General features: G+C 40.7%; 1 long non-coding RNA gene across 1 annotated transcript; it reads left to right on the top strand.

The window, feature by feature from the left end:
• Positions 1–2,869: 2,869 nt before the first annotated feature.
• On the top strand, positions 2,870–21,834 carry LOC142084563 (uncharacterized). Its single transcript, XR_012674392.1, has 3 exons — positions 2,870–3,140; positions 4,477–4,647; positions 21,231–21,834. It is a non-coding gene; the product is annotated as an uncharacterized LOC142084563 (long non-coding RNA).
• The last annotated feature ends 463 nt before the right edge of the window (positions 21,835–22,297 follow it).

Genomic DNA, 22,297 nt, shown 5'->3' with positions numbered 1-22,297 from the left:
TAGTGGCTGCACTGTTATTTTTATATATAAGTAAAGCATTGGTAATGTTTAAAGGACAATGTAGCCATTGAAAAATAGTCAGTGATATTTTGGCTGAGTGCTGCTTCAGCTTTGACAGCCAGATGGAAACAAATTTGATTTGTAATCACAGGACAAATGCTACGTTTGGATACTTATTGGCTGGAGCTGAAGGCTGGATGCTCTCTGCTCTCCCGGGAGCTGAGGCAGCTTTTACTCGCGGCACGGTGCTCGCCGAGAGGATGGAAATGTACCACCACGTTCCGATATTTCAGTCTCTCAGTTTGTCTCTGGCACCTCTAGAGTTACTTAATTTGTTATTGCAATTCCTGCATATGTATAAAAGGAGATAACCGAGGGATTAAATCATTGATGCAGGGGGTTGCAATATGACCAGGGTCTAAGTCCCATGAAATTAGCGGGGCGTCTCCTGTGAACTGCGATAGTCTCTGAACTGCACCTATGGAGAACGGGTGGCGGGGGGGGAGAACCTTACGTGAGCAGATAGAGAAATCTCACTTGCCCACCAAGCTCTCCTGCCCCCATATGCGCTGTTGGGGTCCCTTTGTAGAAGATTACGCTGAGGGATAAAAGCATAACCTGCTCCAAGCATCTATGCTTTGTGATGCTGGAGGGGGTTGATTTTGCACGCTGCCGACAGTCCTGCCCTCTCGCACACACGCTTTAAGCGCAAATGTACTTTAAGCTCATTAGCGATCCAAAGAACTTGTTCTGCACTGTATGGTGGATTTAAACTAAACGAATGTTTATTCTTCCTACTTATCAATATGTAGAGGGTGTGATTAAGTTGCACAAAAAGTAAAAAGTAAGAAGCAGCATTTCTGATTTTTTTTTTTTCTGGTCCCAGTTGTGTGACTAGAGATTTGAAAAGTGTCTCTCTTGGTCGGTGAACTTCAAACACAGGTTAAGTTTTCAGTGAGAACTGATGCGCTTTGTGTTTGAAGAAAAAGGTTTTTCAGGTAACAAAGTTATATCGAACAAGTACATAACGCTGCATTTCTTTCAACTGTCTTCCACCAATAGGGAACATAGGACAAATTTTGTTCCCATTGGAGCTAATGGGAACTCAGTGATGCTGATTTTGGAATGAGCAAGATTTGGCACGGTATATGCAGGTTGCAGGCTGAAACAAATGTGCATTGAAAAAAAAAATCTCATGTATAGAACATAATTTTGTCCAAGTCTGTGGAATTTTAGTAATTATATTTTCATCGTTGAAGTCTCAGCTTACAACTGTAAATGTGTGCACATTTAGAGTTCGGTCTTGCTATGAGTTTTGCTAGTAGGAACTTGCCACTGGCTTTCTGGCACTGATAAAAGCCTACTTGAATGTTGAGTATCTATAAAACAAGGTAATTGAATTAATGCGTTTGAAATGGATTTTACGTGAAAATATAACTGAAAGACACATTTATATTAATTTAAAGAATATTAACATTAAAGTATTGCCTTGTAAAGCACTTTAATTCAATGGTCTGGAGATGATTGTTAGCTAAATTAGTGTAACTCCTGAGAAAACACAAGAATAATTGAGTTACTCCAGATTTATGCTTGTCTATCTGAGACCAGGATCTGTCTGAAGGCAGATAAAACGTTGTTCCATATTACTGTAACTTAGTAACGTTGCAGAAATATTAAAGCATAAAAGTGAATACCGTGTAATTCAGCAATTCAGAATACAAGAGGGATGAAATAGGTTTGTTCTAGAAATCATAGTTCAGAATTTCTTGGGTTTTGTGCACAGGAATCATTAGCCATACATTTTCAGGAACGTATGCTACTTATTTGTAATATGTTTTCTAGTCCTGTTCATCAGGTCTTATTCAGGACTGTTATGATCACAAACTGTTAAGTACATATAGGTCAGCATCCCAGTATAACTTCACTAGTATGTATTTCAACATTTTGACTTGCGTTCTCTTTCAGTGTATCTTTACTTTAATTGTAAGAACTTGTAAGAAAGTTGCCAGTGGCTGAAGGGTCTCTTTTTTTTTATCTTCAGAGCAGCTGCACCCACAAAGCTGCATTATAAAACTGCACGGTTGCAGACACAAAATGCCACAGTGTGATTAGGAAGGAGTTGCTCCCGGGTGAGGGCACTGCAGCCTTTGCACCTAGACCCTGAACTCTTCATCAAGGTTACCAAGAGAAGGGTCAACCCCAGCACGACGTGACTGTGGTGTCTGCAATGTGTTTCATTCACGTCATGGCCTTTGTGCATGTCTTGCTTTTTAGAGAGGCATTAGAGAACTCTTTTTTCAGCTCACAGGACCAAACCTGCTCTCAGGCAGAAGCAGTTAGAGGTGGAAGCCGTGCAGTTTTCCTGGCCCCTTCCTCCTCTCTCACCCAACAGTTGTCATCCAAGATGGATCAGGAGGGACAAACAAATTTTAAACCTGTGACGTTTCACTTTTGGTTTGAACCCTACAACTACTGGCACGGCTAAAACAGGGTAAATGACCCTTACTGTGAGCTTCAGCTAAATATAAATAATTACAACAGTCTCTTATTCCTTTTATCTCTAGTATTCCAAAACCATTGTAAAATGCACAAACTGTACTTAAGCCTTTATATAAACATTTTGATGGTAGCCAAGATACCAAAGCGTATTTGTAGGGAAATGTGCTTTGTCAGCAAAACCAGCCATGCCAATGGATTGACTTGTTACTGGAGGAGCTGGACTTGCCAAGGGCTCTTGCAGGATTTGGTAGAGGTTTTGTGTGAAGCAGTCCTTATGCAGTGCTGATCAAATAGTTGCTGAAGGAAAGAAGACTCTATCTGATAGCCTGTCTTTCTTCATTTCAGAGCAAAATAATAAAACATTCTGGAAAATGGAAAAACAGAGCAGATAAAAGCCCCACCAGATCTGAATCCCTCTGGAAACCATGCTTCATCTTCTGTCTGTAAGTGCTGTGTGCCAGCAAGAAGGGAGGTGGTGGGAAGTAGCCTTGTATTTCACAGTTGCAGATTTTGATTTTTTTTTTTTTTTACTCTTTTCTGTTAACTCAAGGGAAAATAATTATGAAAATACAGTACCGACACTGGAGGGGAGCTAGGGTCTTCAATAAAAATGAAAAATATGAGGGAAATGCTTTTATGTGGTAAGTATGAAAAGAAAGGTGGAACTTGGGAGCCTTTGCAACTTTGTATAAGATGGAAAACTCAGTCTTGCAATGTAAGGAGAACTGAGTATTTGATTAAAGGCTGTGAGGTGCTCAGAGGGGGACTATGGGAGATCAAAAATTAACCCTCACCAGACCAGTGAAAGTTTATCGAGAAGTTACTCAGCAATGAAGCCGATAGTGGGCAGTGATTTGAATTTGTGAAGGTGGCAGCAAATCCAAAAAACTCTGGGAAGGGCCATAAGGTAGGATGCTAGGTGAAGGTCAAAAGTTTTCGAAACCTAGAAGATCATTCCAAAGGTAAATGGATTAAAAAAACCCCATCCTGCCGACATAATAATGAGTGTTAGTAAAAAAAACAAAGACAACAGTTAGGACAAAGGAGATGATGGGAGCCCTGTTAGCTTGGAGGAATTCTTCATAGGAGCAGGAGACAATGGTGCAACAGAAGATGAATAGACTATTTTCTATCTGAAAACTAATGCTTTTGGTTTAGTGCTAGAGCACAAATAAAAGTATTGCCAGAAGGAGGGATATTATCACTATGAGAAAAGCTAGAAGCAGTAGAAAGTGAACAGATGAGATTTGAGGCTTTCAGCAATGAGCTTATCTCTACTTCACGGGTATTTCTACAACAGACTTCAGAACATAACATTTGGAAAAGGTGCAATATTTAATTGTAACTGGATGGGGGAACGGGGAACCAACCCAAGATTTGGTTAGAGGAGTGCCAAAGCCCTTGGTTTTATCCAAAATCCCATTCACTGGGGAAGCAGGGAGTGAATGCAGGGGTGGCATAGATTGCAGCATGCTGCAAAACACAGAGGCGCTCCCAGAAAAAGAGAAAATGGAGGCAGTGAGAATTTGCAGGTTAACTGTTCCTGGCACGCTGGTGTTAGCCCTGCCCTGTATTTTTGTGTGGTGCACTGAGATAGATAATGCAACTATACTGGTCTCTGGTCATGTCCAGGCCGTGGACTGCCTTACAAAGGGTGAATTAGAGGAAAAATGTGCGTGTATTGCAATAACAATAGTTGTTTGTACTTCTCCCCTTAGTTGCAATTGGTACTGCATATGCATTTTTGGTAGAAAAAAAATACTTGAGCTTAACACTGGGAATTAAATCCTTTTTTAAATGTACTTTTCCTAGCTTGATAGTTATTAGGTCTTCATGTATGAGATCAGTCTGCTGTGGTGGTGTTGTTTTTTTTTTAAATATCTCTGGCATTATCTTTTTGAGGGAGGATTCTAACAAACAAAAGATATGCTAACTTCCTATTGTTAATGAGGTGAATTTTGATATCTCAATATTTAGAGATCACGATGACCGCAACTTTTCCTTATCTACACCTTCATCTTCGAAGTCTGTCTTAAAATGAAGAAAGGGGGATGAAGACAAACTTTATGGAATAAAGTCAACATGAGAACATCTTTCTCAAAGAACTGACAGGAGAACCAAGCTTTGCAGTCTTCCAGCAGGTTAAAGGTCAGTTTTCCTCTGGAACAAATCACTAGTTAAAAGGGGAATGAGGGCTATAAAAACTCAATGTAGGCAAGAACAGGAGAACTCTTTTGTACAGCCAATATATACACACGTTTTCAATAACAGAGCTTTTGGATTGAATTTATCATGCCATAAAGTCTTTCCATTTTAAGTTTCACATTTTAGAATTGGTGAGAAACCTAATGCAGACTATATGATCTTCTGTCGTGTTAATATTTCTTGTTAAAGTCCTGATGGGGAATTTTGAAAACTAAAATTAAAAGTAACTACATCGTAATCTGAAATCTGCTGGCAGAACGAGAGGTAATAAGTGTGCATTACACCTTTCAGGCTTGCTCTGTGTCAGTACCAGGACTGAAATTATTAACGTAGGAAAAAGTTGTCATGTTCTGCCAGATGACTGTGTACGGTTTCATGTTTGCAAACTGAGAATAAAACAGCTGCCTAAGTGCAGCATGATTTCCTTGACGCCACGTTTCAGAGGGTAAAACTGGAAGTGAGCCTGGGTGGGCGTATCTTGCGTTTATTCCAGTCCCTTGAGTGTGTGGGGTGCGTGTTCCCATGCTGCACACCCAGTGTGCACAGCTGGGGAGCAAACGGGAGGAAGGGTGCAGAGCTGCCCACCGTCTGTGCAAGATGTGTTTGAGAGCAGGAGTGCCTTAGCGAGTAGTGCAAGCGATGGGGTATTGCTGGCAAAAGATTTGGTTCATGCACTCCATGAATCTGACTCCCTACCAAGACCACATAACCCAACCTCGACTTGCTTTACAAAATCTTATGAAAGTAATGTGCCGCCAAGAGTCCAGGAGGAAAAGGGTTTATCCCAAACCCACTCCTACCTCACTGGCCCGGACTTCTTTATGTTTGGAAAGCTGTATTCGGAGGTGATGTGCAGGAGTGAGAAAATGAAGCAGGAGGAAGGTAGACTATTCGCTGATAAATGACAGTTCAGATAAATTTCTGCAACTCAATGCTGAGGGCACCTTGGAAGAGCATAATCAGAATGGGTAATTTGTGGTGATTTAAAAAAAAAATGCTTTGAGTAGTTATATACAAGTTAAAAGAATTTGATTTTCATTCCTTCCCTGGTTTGCTTATCGCAACACAGGCTGTACGTAGCACATGCCTTGTTCTCTCTGAAAGGTTTTTATGGCCCTAATTACCATGTTGGAAGTACAGAAATGTTACTGTTTGAGGAGGAAGAAATGTCTCCAGGACGAGTCTATCCCATTGTAAGAGTGCTGTGTAAGATAGAGTGAATCGTCCATGTTAATTTAGTTTTATCTCTCTCTTAGACTATAGAAAGAACAGGATGAGTGCCTTAGACTAGAAGCCTACATATGTGATGGCTGCAGTTGGATGGCATGAAGTCCACACAGGCAAACTATGAGGCTGTTTTCTACACTGTACCCAAAATTGTTCTGCACCAGCAAGCAAAAACAGAAGATGGTCACTTGACCCATGTGGGGAGAGAAGGGGCATAGAAAATGCATGGGGGGGAAAGAAGCGGTAGCAGTAATTGTCACTTGACAGACATTGCTGTTTTGCTTCTGCCGAATCACCCAAGCCAGCGTTTTTGGGGAGAAGCTGATGGGGCTTTTCCCGGCTGTGAGCACCGACTGGGTTTCCAGCATGGTGGTGAAGAACAGCTAGACAGGGGAAAAGGCTCTTGGTCTGATGAACGAATTCAGAAACACATTTAATCTGTCTGAGATTTATGTTGCTTTTCTCTGCAGCTGTGGTTAGGGTTTGTTGGGATTTGCAGACTGTCCGCCTTCTCCCTGATGCTTTTAAGTAAATCTTAAGAGTGCTATTGCTGAGGGGGGAGCTCCCTGCAGACCCATCTAAACCAGGCAAGGATCTCTGATATTTAAAGCACTAAAGGCCTAAGAGATGATGAACGCAGGAATCTGCACCTTGTGTCTGGTGGAGCTATTGACCAAGAGATGCGGTTCCTTTTATTGAGGTAACATGAGGGTGATCTGGTTTGGGGTCTCTTCCTCCATTGGCAAGCCATGAAAAACTGTTACTGAAATATATGGGTAAGATATTCTTTCTTCTCTCTCTTTGGGTTATAAAATATTGCATGATAGATTAGGAAAACTCACTAAATTTGCAAAAGGTAAAAAGAAATTACATAAATGACATACTTTAGTTTTTTTGAGTTACATCGTCCAGTAACGAACATCTAAATTCATATGCCGTAAGCAGCAATGATACACGAGGAAGGACAGCTTTGTAGGCCTCCCAGCTATGCATTACATTTGTAAAATTAATTTGTTGTCATTTCCCCCATATATTCTTTTTACAAACCACAAGGATGTAAGAAGCCGAAGGAGCAACATCAGTGAAAGTAAAATCAGGACACCTATGTACAAATAGAAGTAAAACTGATAAATATATAACAATGATAAAAATATCTAAAAGATTAATTTTATCATTAGCTGAATCTTTTAGGGCAATTTTGCTGTCACCAAAGCAACATTAATAAGCCAATCTACAGTAAGACACAGCAGAGCTGTGATTAAAGAGGGGTAATGTTTAACTAACAGGCTTTGAAATGCGCTTCCCGTCTGCACGGTGCTGGCTCATTCAGGGAATGCACATCTGGGGGCCTTGCCTGCTCAGGGGCAAGAAGCGAGGTTTCTAAAAGCACAAAACTTAGTCGACTACCGAACGGGCATGTAGCAACAAGATGAAATTACAGCCTATTCTGGCAGGAGTCCTCCCTCAGATATTAGGACTATAATTTAAAGGGGAAACAAAAAAAATGTGTGCAATTTCCCATCTCCCTTTTATTTTTTCATACATATTATGGGGGGGAAAAAAAGATGCCATAATTAAACAGCAAAAGAGCTTCTCATTCCAGCCCTGTCAGGAAGCAGGAGTGCTAGAAATATATTGCAGTTTTTTATATTAAAGGGAGCTAGGTAAGTTTTTACCAGGTTGTAGATAAGCATGAATATCTTTGGTGCTTTGCTTTGAAACTTTGAAGATTTAGCTGGCAGTATTGATGGAAGCCACAGAACAGCATATGAAAAACCCTAACCGTTATTACAGATGTGGATCTCTACAATATGAATTACCACATGCAGATCTGCAGGGACATGCTTCATTCTCCCATGTTTGTTATTCTCCAATTTAAAAATCAGTTCCTTACTTATATAAGGCCAAGTCTTGGAGTTCATATGTAAATTTAGATAAAAAAATAACTGAAGTCAGCCTTTCTCTAATGAAATTCTCTAATGAATGGATAAGCTTCTAAATTATTATTCTTTTTTTATTTACTTAGGAAAACTTGTGCATACCATGTTAGTTTACCTGTGTAAGTTCTGAATAAACTCTGGTGAGACTATTAGTAGTATCATTAGTATGATGCACAAATTTCCGTACTTTCTTTTCTTGTTGGGCTCAATTTTACAGACTTTTGAGAATGGTAGTAGAATGCTTGATGAATCTGATTTTAGTTTTGAATTTGCAATGAAATTTCAAAGTTTGATGAATTTTACATGGCTTAAAGTTTTGAAGTGAATATTTTAAAACCACTCTAGTTATTCATTAAATTAGCAGTTACGTCTTTGCCAGATATGTTCCCAATTTGAAATAACTAGCTCGAACTGCAGAAATCCGAATGACAGCTCATGATGAATTGCTCCTAAATCCTCTATAATAGTGTGTTATCTTTGAGTTTGTTTTATAATTGTTATAGATTCATGTTCAAAGGTGTAGCTTGACTTTCTGCTAATCCTTCTGATTTAATCAGTGTAATAATCATTCAGTAAAGGAAGTTAATCAATCAGAAATAATTAGTAGTGACAGTAGAAAGTAGATGGTACATCAGATTTTTGGGGACACTGCCTGAAAGACTCAGTAGAATCTTATCTAGTGCAAACAGCTAAGACTATCAAGTACCACGATAACCTTAATAACTTTGTGTTCTAGTAAATCTTTAAAGATTTTATAACAAACGGTAGGAACGGGCTGAAGTCCTTATCTCATCAGCAAGCAGCAAGAGATGACCTGCCTTTTGGGAAGATGTTTACGTCAACTCATGGTGATTTTTCTGTTCTTAATCAGGTGGAGAAGGAAGCAAAGGCAGGAAGCAGGTTTTTGAGCTAAGAGAAATGCAGCCTCCTGTTCACATGTACTTATTTTAGAGGGAGTTTGTTAGGAAGGAGGCCAAAGCTGGGTGCTGTAGTCCTGGCACGAGAACAGTATACACCTGACTTACAGGATCTGGCTTTGCTATCTGTGGACAACCTGCCTTGGCTCTTATTCTATGTCTTTCTGCTCCTGAATTTACAAATTTATCCTATTCAGTATTTGTCTTCTCAAGTCTCACTAGCTCGCTGTCTAGACTCCCACTGCAATCCCAGGAAAGTAGTAGATGCCTCTACCAAATACTCAGCTCTTCCCCAGACAGCTGATGGAGAGGGCTTCCATGGTGCTGCAGGTCTCATGAAAATATCTGCACAAAGGGTTGAGGAGCTACAAAGAGCTTAAAGTTGAAAGCTCTTAAAAGACAGAGCAAAAAGCTAACCCACATATTGACTCTAACCTTTCTCTCTCTCAAAGCACATAAACCAGATAAAGAATTAACTAGTTGTAACTAGGTGCAAACACTTCAATGTATTTGTGGCTTATTGATCATTTTTTCACTAGTCCTGGTCCCTGAAAGAGAGCATGGCAATAGCACAGCAGGGCCCTAGACGATTTATACATGTTGAGGTGGCATTGTGAGAAACAGGCTTGAAATTCTGCTCCAGAGAGAGGCGAGGGGACCGGGCCACATTTTTTATTGTCATTGTATCCGGCATTTAGGATTTCTAGTTGGTAGCTTGCGTTGTGTAGTACCTAAGAGCTCTGGGTGGAGACCACGTACATGCTGCAGTCAAACACGGAGCAAAAAGCTATTCCTTGCTTCTGAGGGCCTGGAGTCTGGAGCAAGGAGCAAACAACTCAATGGAGAAAAGGATGAAAAACTCTCAGTATTGGTTACTGGGCTTCACACGGGGATGGGTGGCAGAACAGGAGGGAGAGGGTTGGTGTTCAATGCTGAAAGACACCACCTTATGGTTACGGCGGTGATAGCGGTATTTGGTTAACCCAGGTCACAAACCCCACCACGTTTATGTGTGCAAAGACTTCAAGCAGAGGAAGAAGAGAGGGAAATAGTAGAAGGGCCTGGCTGTCTCGCAGGACGAGCTACAAGAGCAGAAAGAAGAGGGAGATGATTCATCTCGCAGCAGTGAGAGGTCTGTATGATCTCCCGAGCTGGTATTAGTTCTGGTAAGTCTGATAAAATGCAAGTCCTTTCACTCCTTATCCTTCAGCCGCAGAAGGAAGAAGAAATAGTATTCTGCTTTTCATCTTCCTTTCCCACTCCTCTCTCCCAAGGAGGACTGTACATACCCCAAATTGCTGGCCTCTAAAAGGGCTGTATTTAAGAAGTTTGCTTATCTGCACAGGGTCTCAGGGAGGGAATCGTGACTGCAGTGATGCACTGGCTATTTTTTCTGCCTTCTGTAGCTTCTTCCATTTGTTTTTCACTCAATGCAATTATTCCCTGTAGAAATGCTTTTTAAATACAATTGCAAGTGTCCAGAAATTACAAGGAAAACTACAGTATAGTTGAAGTATATAAACCCAATGCTGATGCTGAAATAACTTTCGGCCTTCATCAGAGGAGACTCACATGTCTTGATACGGCTGATCTAGTAGAACATTTTAATATGGAAGTTCTAAAATTTTTCAGGTTTTCCCAGCAAGTTTCATATTACACAACATTTCAATTAACCATGGATTATCACTAGAAAGGGAGAGAATGATTCATCTGACAATTGATGATAATTTAAGTAATGATTTAGGTGCTATGCACTTGAATGCTAATTCTGTTATGGCTTGGACCCTAAGACATGATTCATTTAGACAGTTTTCATGTGACTAGAAGGATCCAGATATCAGCCCGCAGCTGTTCCCTGTTTGGAATTAGCTCCTATTTTTCAAGAGGTGATAGAGTATCAATTTTAAAGGCATTTGTTCTCCATTGCGTAGTCCTGGGCTTCTGTGAGCAAAGGCGGATCCACAAACAGGGATTTTGTCTTCCAGCAAAGAGCTCTTTTGTCAAGAGCAGCACATGTCCCTGCTCCCAGGTGTGCGGGGACATGAGATGATTAGCTATGATGAGAGAGTCTGGCTGAGGGAGCGATTTCTGTGCTCGCAGCTGTCTTCAGAGCACCATCGCCCATGCGGGGCTTTCCAGCATCACGCAAGGACACGCGTGCCTGAGAGACGAGCTCTGTTTCCAAGCAGGTTATGCCAAAACATCCCTGTCCTTGCTGGGGGCTGCTCTTGGGCGGGAGACGGGAGCTCCAGGAGATGCCCATTGGCTTCCCAGAGGATGGTGGCGTGTTTGGGAAGGGAAGGGGAAGATCTGTATAGGATCAAAGTGAGAGAGGAAGAAATGTCAGTATTCATTTCTCCGGTTTGTGTCCCGTTTTGGAGGCTGTAGGTAGTGCCTTAATTAGAGCAAAACCAATAAAACCAGTCCCGCTGGAACTTGAAGTGGGCAGATGTATCAACTGGCCCCAAAAGACATTTCAATGGAAGCAAATTGCGACTATAAAGCAATAGACAGAATTGGCCAAATTATGTCTGAGATGGGACTGGAGCTCCTTACATTATTCAGAGTCCTTGGAGATGCCTTAATTTTGCATTTCCTGATGTATGTGAGCATGAGCTCAGCTGTAAAGTGGCTTTACACTGTCGAGTTCCTACTCCTGCATAATATTCTGTAATTTCATAAATGATGTTAACTTTAATAATTTAACAAAAAATATAATTATGGTTTCTACAGCAACCATGACTTTAAATATCCTGAATTATGTACATGTATAATCTCAAACATAATGAAATACTAATGCAGCTCATTGCATGTAAATTACATTCAAAGTTAAAACTTTTAAGAGAAAACTGCTTTTGAATGATCAGGATGGAAAAATATGCATGAGAAACCCCTCCCTAGTATCAGAATTTCTGCTGGTTCATGCTCAGATAGTTAAAATAAAGTAGATTTATTTCAAACTTCCCAAGCCAATTCATTTCTTGGCTAAAAATAAGCACACGAATATAGTTTGTGAGCGGTGTTGAATATCAGCATCAGATATAAGTTTATGAGCCCGCCTTCTGATGCAGAATTGTTGTGTTGCTCCCAGGAAGCAAGTTATTTGGGAAGGGAGTGCTGCCAGCAAAACGATGGTTGCTCTTTGCTTTGGTTCTCCAAGGTCTCGCTTTGGAGTTGGTTATGTCTGAGGGCGTCGCGTCCTGCCAGCGGGCCGCCCTACCATTCAACAACAACTGCCCGAGAAACTTTTGCCTGCGAGAACAAGTACATTTTTGTGAGGCCAGTTCTAGCTCTTACAGAAATTTGCTGTAACGTACACTAACCAAGGAAAGGAAGGGAGTGCGAAAAAGGGTGACAACACTGCTATGAGCAGGGAAGCAGTTCAGAGTGAAGGAGTGCAACACTTGGGCTGAGAAAACAGATGCTCGTAAATTAGTCAGGAAAACTGCCAGTGGGCTGGAATCACCAAAGTGACGGGAGCACGGGACCTCCCTACCCACCTAAACACCGAAAGGAGCAATCCTCCCTCCAAATAGCAGAAGCTGTGAATTTTCAATCTTTCTTTTGCTTTAAAATGCTTTGAATCCATATTATAGCGTGGGCTTGTGAGGAATTTTTTGTTCTCTTACAGTCACAACTTTGTCATCTTCGGTACAGAAGGTGAGGCCAATTTAGTTTTTTTACTCTTACGTAAATCTGAAGTGATTTCTTTTTTTACTGAAGTGGAGATTTTTTCTTTTGGATTTACGTTAGTGTAACTGAGAGCAGGATTTGATTTGATGTCTCCAAACGAGTAATTCTGTGCCTCATCTCCCAGTAGAAGATCTGTGGGAATGTGGAGGAGGTTTAAATGTGGCACCGAATACTTGAAGTTTTAATAAGGACTTAAATTATAAATCCTTATAAATCACTCTGATAATCATTAATGTATGTTATTAATGAATATAAAAAAGTATGGTTCTTCTGCTTAGAGTACCTGTACTTGTATTTTGAGCCTAACAAGTTTAAGGATGCTATTTTGTTTGAGCTGTTCTAGCTGTAGGGCAACATTTCAGTAAAAAGTATGTTGGAGAGTTGGTGAACTTTCAAACAAAACAAAACAAAAAAGCACAGCAGGAGCTAGAACAAAAGGCGAGCTAACAAGACGCAGGTAGAGATAATGATTTTTGTCTAGTAGTAGGATTTAAAATATTCAGTATCTCCAATCTCTTGCCCCTGTCATACTCTGACTAAACTGTGATAAGTTTAAATACTATTGAAAGAAACATACATTAATTCATCTGGAAAAATCGTTTTCTTCTTTTCTTCTAATATGAGTAAAGCTGCCAAGGTGCCATAAACAAGGCAGCCTCTTGTGGTAAATTATCTACCTCGGTGTGCAGAGAGACAGTGAATAAGCTAATCTCTTTTCCTCTTTACAGGATACTTTTGTTGAAAAAGTAGAATTTATGTTTAATACTTTCACTGTTGATTTCTCTCCTTAGGATTATATAACCACCAGATGTCTCTAAAACCATATTCTCTCATAAACATTTTATAGTCTTTGAAGATGTTGAAAATCCGGGATTTATAGGACTATTACATCCATCTACCCAGGGATCAAAAACTCTATTACAATTACCCCAAGTGCAAAGTCAGAAAATTTATTTAGCTGAGCAGATAAGTTTAAGAATTTTCAAAAGTCTTCATTTAATCTCTATACAGTAAAATCTAATATATTAACCTCCTTTTGAGACATAAAATTAAAATCCCTGTAGGATACAATACTTTTATCAAAAATGTAAGTAAAAGAAGATTTATTAAGCGGGATAGCAACCCCATGAATCTGAATATGCCATATGGTATTTTATTTCCTTGTGCTTATTTGAAATTCATTCGGTTTCATACAAATAGACTTTTTAGATTCAAGTAAAAAAGTCCCCAATGAAGCAGAATTTTGGATGAACTGGAGGAAAACATCAACCTCGTGTTCTGAAGGATCCCTATTGCAAATATGCTGTCCTTCATCTTCCTCTATTGAATCTTGAGGCTGGTAATGCAGGCCGATGAGATGACAGCCAAGATGTGATCTTGTAAGTACTTAGAACAGGTATACACAAGCTGAATATCCTGCTTGGTAAAATCCTGTACCAGCTGGTAGCGAAAAGCACATCTGCTTGGAAAAGGTGAACTTGACCCTTACAAATTAAAAATAGTGAGGAGGAAGAGGAAGGTGAAGCCCAAGGGTCTCCAGTATGGGATATTAAATGTGGCTGGGAAGTGGAGCAGGTCTTTCCCAGAGACAGGGAATACCTATAGCTGGTGCTTCCTAAGGGGAAAGACTTGGCGCTATCTTCACACTTGCACTTTTGCTTTACCCATGCCTGGGAACATTCAGAGCCGCGATCTCAGGTTAATTGACATGCACTTACTGTACTTGAACAGTTGGCATAGCTGTTGGGTTGGGAGATCCGTAAGAAGCTATCAAATGAGGCAGTGCCACAGGTGGAAGCACGGACACTGAGGCAGTGTCTTGGCTGCGTAGCTGAAGCATCATGTAAAAGCGCCCAGTGCCTCTGGGATGTGGCAGCGCTGCCGGTGCCTCGTGCATTTCCCTGGCGGCTGCGCTGGTTCAGCTCTAGCCACCTTCAAGACCAGATGGCCAAGCTCATCTGGGTTTAACCATCCTTAGAAAGGAAACTTTATCTTTAAAGTGAATTTCAAGCATGGCCACACAAAAAAACCTGAATTGGCAGAGCTGCAGCTGTGGTTTGGTGTTTCGAAGCTTTTGGGAGCTTTTCCTCCTGTCCCTCTGGAGCTGCAACTACAAGTTCATTTAATGTGGGCTACTAAACAGCTGTTACATGATAATAACTTTCATTGCCAGCTTAAACCAAAGTGGTTTCTGCTATTGTATAATGTTTTATCTGCTTCGTCTCTGTATAAAGGGTAGGTAACAGCTCTGTACCTGAAACGTAATTCCTGAAAGAGAGCCTCAGGCAGAGAAGGCTCACTTGGAGGTAGTCAGAGTTCTTTAGAGGTAGAAAACCACAAGCAAGTGGTTTTCCAAGTTCAAATGTTTTTTGGTTTTCTTTTTTTTTTTTTAGGATCCAGTCTTAGTAATTATGTTTACCATGTGAATGTCACTATTGACACATATTTAGAGCAACATAAAAAGATGTTTATCTTCTTAGGAGTCTCAACTTTGTATTAGCATTTTTGCAGTTAAAAGAGATAAGCAAGTCCTTATGTTTACAGCAGAAGGAATGAGACTTAAATTCATAAGGGCTCTTGCGTACTACTGTAATTCTCTCGCTCGAGTATCTCCAGTATTGTATCCTGAGTTCCCTCCCATGTCTCCAGTTGGCTTCTGCAGAAGAGGAGGGAATTTTTGTGGCTGGGTTTGAGGGATGGGTGTGCTGGATGGCTGGCAGCACGTGTATACCACTTAGCAGTGGTATAGAATTACTGAACTTAGTCTGCAGCCTTTCTGTGAGTGGAGAATTACTTTTCCACTTACCAAGAGGCTTCAGACTAAGAGGCAGACCGAGAGGCATGGTTTTATCCCACTAGCAGTGTTCAAACACTTGTAGGAACTTAAAAACTTCCGAGACCTCCATGTCTTATCAAATTCGTAATTGCCCAATACGCTCAGGGATTCTTGGAGGAAAAGCAATTTTAGGTTGCATGGAGTAAAACTCGGTAAGAAGGCTGGTCTGTCTCATTCTGTGCTTCACTTCCCCCCCCTTAGTTCAGTCGGAGTACTCTAATAAGCTGCAAAAAGCTATTTCCTTTCATGTTAGACCAAAAGCTATTTTTCTGGTCACCATGTTGCTTTGCTTCGCTAACTGTGAAACAGGACCTAATGCAAAAGGCCAGCTAAGTAAAACGTGTAGGCCCGGATTCATCCATACGTCAAACATGTATTAGTAACTTCAGGCTGGCTTAGAGCTCATGAAAATGCTGAAGCATTTGCAAGATCCCAGGGATATTCGGATTAAATCTAGAAAAGGGGTATAGAAGTTTTTCCATTCAAACATTTTTCAAAAAATAACAATAACACCCTTATATTTATTTTAATAACCAATATTTTTTATACTAGGAGCTGATTTGGAAAAAAGTTTTTATTACTCTCGGAGTCACTTTGCACAGCATTGGTGATGTAGGAGCAGGCCGCAATCAAAGTTATACATGGGGAGTGAGGTTCAGTTCAACCAAATTCAGCCCTCTAAGGCTCAGGAAGCTGGATTAATCCAGCTGTCCAGTCTCTCCCATCATCACATCTTGTTCAAGAAAATGCAATAGGTAGGAAGAATTGTTTTCTTAATTGCCTCTTTTCCTCCACTGGCCATAAAGGAATCCTCTCAACAAGCTCCAATTAGACAGTAAGATGCTCTACTTATATGCATATGTGTAGAACACATGCACAGATGATATTATTCCTTTTCCTTTCCTGCTTTGCAGGTATAGTTGGTATAAATGGTAACGTTATGGAATGTTCATCACATCAAAGTGGGCACGTGAGCCTTTCAAGACTTTTTTGCCTGATTAGGCTGTTTATTACCTTGTTCTGTAGAGAACACAATAGATTAATTAGCACAGTGAACTGTATTTACATGATCCTGTATGGGATCAGGCGGAACAAGGTTAAGAGCTGCACGTGCAAATTTTGTGGCGGTTGAAATGATTTATCACATTATCTGTCTTTTGTAGGAATCATTAATGAGTTAATGTAGTGTGTGAATCCGAGGCAAGGGTTTTAAAGAATGTATGTGCTAATCAATAGTTTGTGAGAGCTTGAAAAACAGGTTATTAAAATCAGTCATAATTAGCCATAGATAAAATCCTAATAAGTCACTGGTAATGCAGTAGTTCTCTTCAAATTGAAAAAAATGGAAAGCCTAGGAGAGGGTCAGAGCTGTGAGCTATGAAATTATTCGGGAAATGAAATGATGACAGGAAGAACTGATAGTGATACAAAGATACCTGTATGGGAACATTTTAGTGAAGAAAATCCCCGTTTCCTTGAGGGATGAAGAGAAATTGAGAGAAGAAATGATTATATATTCCCGGGAAGCAGCAGCCTCTCTCTATAACTGAGGCTGTGTGCTATCACCATTTGAGGCAGCTGAAATGCGTGCTGTAATTTCTCCTTTCTGCATTATGAACATTTTTAATGGGAACAGTTAATTTCAATCAAAAAGCTTCATCTTTCAGATAAGATGAAATGCTGTGACCATGCTGCCCTCAAGATGGATTTTAAAGCCGGGCCCCGAATCACTTTAGAAGTAAATTCACTTTCTGTCCTATGCAGAGGACAGCCCTTCCGGAGCATCCTGCCCGAGCTGTCTCAAGCACTTCCGACCTCTTGCTCTTCCCCGCTCGCCTGCTCTGGTCCTGAGCTGGAAAAGCAGCAACGCAAGCACCAGAGCCGGGTGTCACCTGCTCACGCTGGATGAGTTCCTGCAGCCCAGCGGCTTTGCGGGCTGTGCCTGGGTGTAGGCTCTTACTGCAGAGTGCATGCGAGGGAATCGGAGATGACTCACGGTACAGTTTTGGTGTAGTCTGTTTGATCTACAGTGTGCAATTGTGCTCTGTGTTGGGGTTTTTCGTGTCCGTGGTCTGTATGGACCCTGCCTGGTGTGTGCAAATTAGTAACACTGCCAGGTGCCACCTGGGTCGGCACGGGTAGAGAGAGCAAGCTTGTTATTCCATTACAGTGTATTATTTGAGGGAAAGGGGAAAAAAAGTATATGATCGTAACTTACTGTGTATATGGAAGGGAACAGAATGAAAGTTCAACCCTGGCATTGCAGTTCCTGACATAAATAACTTAATACAACTAGCTTTTTTTATGGAAGCCTACATACTGCAAATGTTTCTCTAACACCGACATAAAATATTCACAGCCATTCACATAAATCCCCTGCTTTTTAAGTTAATGTTCTAAATTAACGTATGTAACATTTGCAGGCATGGGGATACCTGGAAAGCTTAAAAGTCAAATCCTGTCTTTGTCAAGGAAATCAAACTAGGTATGGCACGTTTAAATCCCCAGTCTACAGCATAAGCAGCAGCAGCAGCAAAAGTTGTTTAATAAGATGCTGGTTTGGGTCAAGCAGGGAAAACTGCTGTCTCCAAGGTATTATGTTAACACTATAAGAAGTACTTTGTAGATTGTGTTTGGAGCATAGGGTTTTGGTCATCCAATCTCAAAAAAAAGGAAAAAAAAAAAGGTAAGCTGTTAAAAAAAAAATTATGGAGTAGAATAGCCAAGATAACAGATGGAATTTCTATCCAGGGAAAGACCGAAAAATGGATTTTTTTGCCTGAAGCATAATTAAGAAGCGAAACTGTTTAAGGACTTAAACTAGCTAAGGACATTTATAATATTAAATCTTATGGTATACTTGAGGATGTTGGGAGAAAATGAGTTAGAGAACAGAAGACAGGAGAAGACAGGTACCATCTGTCTGGCAGGGACTAAGTGCCCTTTATTGCTGTCACAGAGATTTTGGGACAGTAACTTGTCTATGTTTAACTGGTCAGATTCCTTCCTCCCCTTTTTTGTCCTATATATGAGGACTTTTCGATGCAGGTGAATTTATCTTTCACTGGATATAAATATTTCAAGACCAAAGGAATGACAAGGTCATGAGAAGGTTACAGCACAGCAGCAACCACGGGTGTTGGAGGGCGCTTGCAGGTGGAGAGCAGGCACGCTTCCACGCTGGACCTGGCAAACAGGGTTTTCTGCTGCTCCCCATCCAACTGTGCCGTGCCTGGCACTGGCAAAGTATGTTACCTGGTTGATGGGAGCCGGGACCTGGCTGTGTTTAGGAGCCTCGTCTCCCAGAGAAGCAGTGTCTTTGAGAGCAAAGCGCGTTAGCCTATTTTTAGTTTGGTAATGGAGCATTTAACTTGTCACTGCCCAGCCTGAAGCCCAAACAGATGAGTTTTACCTACTTTTTTAATTTCCTGTTGCAAAGCCCTGCTTAAATGAGTAGCGTGACAGGGCTGTCTCTGGAGATGTAACTCACTTGGGCTGCCAGTTTAATTTACAGTATCTTTATCCATCACCACAAGGGCAAGATTTCTTTCTCCAACTGCGTGATAAAGTGACTGTTGCCAATTCAGTTTCAGGTTGACACTGAAACAAGGGTCTAATTGCACACTCTTGATTGAGATCACCTTTGCAGCATCTCACACTTCAGTGAAAGCTGTACACCACACACGAGGGTAGAACTTAGGCCTGTGCGTAGTAACTGCCTGAGTATGAAAATTCTGCAGCCACGCATGGAAATAATTTTGCTAAACTGATTTTCCAACGTGAAAACCTTGTAATAACAACCTCTATGCAAGCAGCATTCAAATTGTTTTCCCATCACAGTGCAAAAGGCTCTTAATGACATTGTCATGGCATTTTCACGCACTTCCCAAACAATTTCTTGTTATATTCTTGCATTACTGTGAAACCATCGTGGGCTTTCTGCAGGTCCGCATTGCTGTTGTACTCACACCTATGGACAACGTAATGATGCTATAGTGTTTTATTTGTACGTGTAGTAAAATTGCAAGAAGGGAGTTATATGAAGTGATTTTCTTCTCTGTGAAATAGGGGCTAGTCACAAGATTTTAGTCTTTCACAGATGAAAAGGCTTGGTTTTGCAAGATATCTGATGCCCTCCGTTTCCATGGAAAGGGCTCAAATGTGAAAACATGCACGTTTTTAATATACTGCATTTAAGATGTCTTTAGAGCTGTTCCATTTAGACCTCTTGAGCCAGAGGCAGGCAAAGAGAAAATACTTCTTTTATTTTTCAGTATCTCCTACTTGCCTAACCTAATGCGAAGCATTAGAAAAAGCATATTTCTATTTTGGTTTGGTTTCAGGACATGCAATTTTCTGTCATGTAACATTTTTATTTGTTACAGCGACGATCAAGGCTAAATACTATACCACTGCTCACGCAAGGTGCAGCTCCTGAATAGGCCAGTGCTTTGGTGAAACTTGCATTAAAGTAATTCTCTGGAGAGTTGTTTTTCAAGGCTTGTACCAGACAGAGCTGTTGCGATTAAATGCATTATGGAGTTCTTCCTTTCACTTCATCAGGCTTTGGATAATAACGCCTTCTGTTGCTAAACTGCTTCTTATGTATCTGTCACCACTATGAAACCATTTTAAGTAGTACATCATCGAAATATATTGGGCTAAAATAAGAGATTGTGGACCAAATAGTGTAAACTGTCAGCATTTTCTCTAGAAGAATAAAGGTGATATACAGGCCTCGTCAGCTAGACAATTCACACATTAGAAAGCAGTGTCATTCCAAAAATCTTCATTTTAATATGTTTATTCTGAAATCAAGCGATTTCACATTTGCTGCTCTGGCGATCCAGATTTTTCATTGTTATAATGTTTCTTTTTTCTTCTATGTTATGATTCCTGTTCACTGAATCAAATCTGTATGGCTTTTCGAAGCTAAACTTTTACAGGACCAGTAATAATCTTGTTGCCATAATATTATCCTTTTACTTAGGTTTAAAGACCAGTTTGTGGCTGAAAGGGAATATCTGCAACTAGTAGGTCCCTGAATCTAATTTGCATGTAAATTAAACATTTCAGAATACGACTGTCATTTCTGAATACACACCAAGTATGCTGTTTTGATTCCTGGAAAATAAAAATGCATAACATTAATAAGAAGAATATGATTTATATAGTGGCTTTTTTATCTTACCAATTTCTGTTCATTTGAGTCTTTTTTTCCAAAAGCTTCTGTGGCAACGACTGATTATTTCTGCTGTAATGTGGATCAGGATGTGACAAAACCTTACTTATTTCCATTCGCATTAATAGAGGACTCAGGTTAAATGCTGGCTGAAGTCTAACGCTGTAGGAATTGTTAGTATCTAGTGTTATTTTATTGTAGTTGGGTGGTGAAGGTATGAGAGCAAATAGAGGGAAGGAAATTTTAATATATGGCTTTGTCCTTTGGCTTCTTTTGGCTGTTTCTGCTATATCAGATTATATTAAACACTACCCCTTCGTTCTTTGCTTGAGATGGACATCGCGAAAGATCAAGTAAGGATAACTGAGAGAAGCTAAAAAAAATTCCATCAAATAAAAAAAAAAGAAAAAAGAATAAATGGAACAAGGGAAAAAAAGAAAAGAACAAGGCGTCTACTTGCTTCTAGCTTGTATTTAGAAAGTGTTTATGGATCCTGTAAAATACACTGAACCTGTTGAAATTTGGGCTGGCCCTTTGAAACAGAGTTACTCTTATTTACTGCCGAGTTATTGTTGAGTTTGTTACAGTTACTCTAATTTCTTGGTTATTGGAAATATTCAGGCTCACCAGCACAGTCAAAAGGGAATAAAGCACCAGAAAAAGTTGGGGAAAATAGATTTTTTTTTTTTTTTTTTTTTTTTAAATGAGAATATTTTCTTTCATGATGACAGACTTTCCCTCTGCTGGAGCTGTTTCCCCTCATGCAATGAAGATTCCCTTCATGAATGAAGATCTGATGCAGCGAGCTAACCACAGGACGCTTGTGTCTTGAAGGCAAACATCAGCCTGTGCTATATGCAAGCTAGCAAATACCAGAAAGAATTTGGAGAAAAGAGGTTTTGGTGTGTGGGGGAAGAAGTTTCCAAACAGCATGTTTGCAGCAGCAAGGGCTCAGCCTTGCTTTGCTTACGCAGCCCTTGAGGAGGGCTGAGCACCCATTGATCCCACTGGTTGCCCTGGGAATTGAAGGTGCTCAGTGTTCCCCAGCTGGGAGGCCAGTTTGGTTTTCCTGATAGGATCGGTCAGTGAACTCTGAGCTGCTTGTCTGGGAGACAAAAACCCCACACTCCTCTTAGCTCTCCTACGCCTGTATTAATTGCCCCTGTGGTAGGGAGGCACCCTCCTGGCATAGCTCCAGTTCTGCGCTGCCGGTCGCCTCCCGTGGCAGCCAGGGAGAGATGCTGCTTGGAGCTTATTGATCTCTGCGAATGCAATTAGCGGCTGGTAAAACTTGACTTTTGCCGAGCTGTGGCTTCTTTGCTCACTGTCATGGTTTTACTTCGACATAGAAGCATGCTGGCTCTTTAGGAATGAAGTTGCTGTGCGTGTGTGAGTGGCCGACTTGTGTCACAGAGAAAAATAACGAAGTGCCTTTGGTGGAGGCCATTATGAAAAAATCTATATGTCAATTGCTATCCTTTATTTTAAGCCCATTCTGGACACTTTGTCTGGGAGAGGAGGCAAATCCACCCAAGCTTGCTCAGCTGCATGAATAAGGAAGGATTTTATACAAGAACAGAGAAGCAGCAGAGATTTGGTATGTGGTTTAAGCCCAGATCACTTTCTGCTGCCCTCCCCACAATGCCCTCTCTATCTCCCAGGTCTAGCAACTTATTTCCCACTTGCCTTCGATGTGCCCGAAGGGCAGACTTTGGGCTGCTTGTGGAGCCTGTCTGTGCGGATTGATCCAGCTGTGCAATACAACAAACTGGCCAGCGTGGTGGGCTGCTGGCTTGCA

The sequence above is a fragment of the Calonectris borealis genome, chromosome 7 (assembly GCF_964195595.1).
Source record: "Calonectris borealis chromosome 7, bCalBor7.hap1.2, whole genome shotgun sequence".
Lineage (NCBI taxonomy): Eukaryota > Metazoa > Chordata > Aves > Procellariiformes > Procellariidae > Calonectris > Calonectris borealis.
This window is presented reverse-complemented; position numbering and strand designations above follow the sequence as displayed.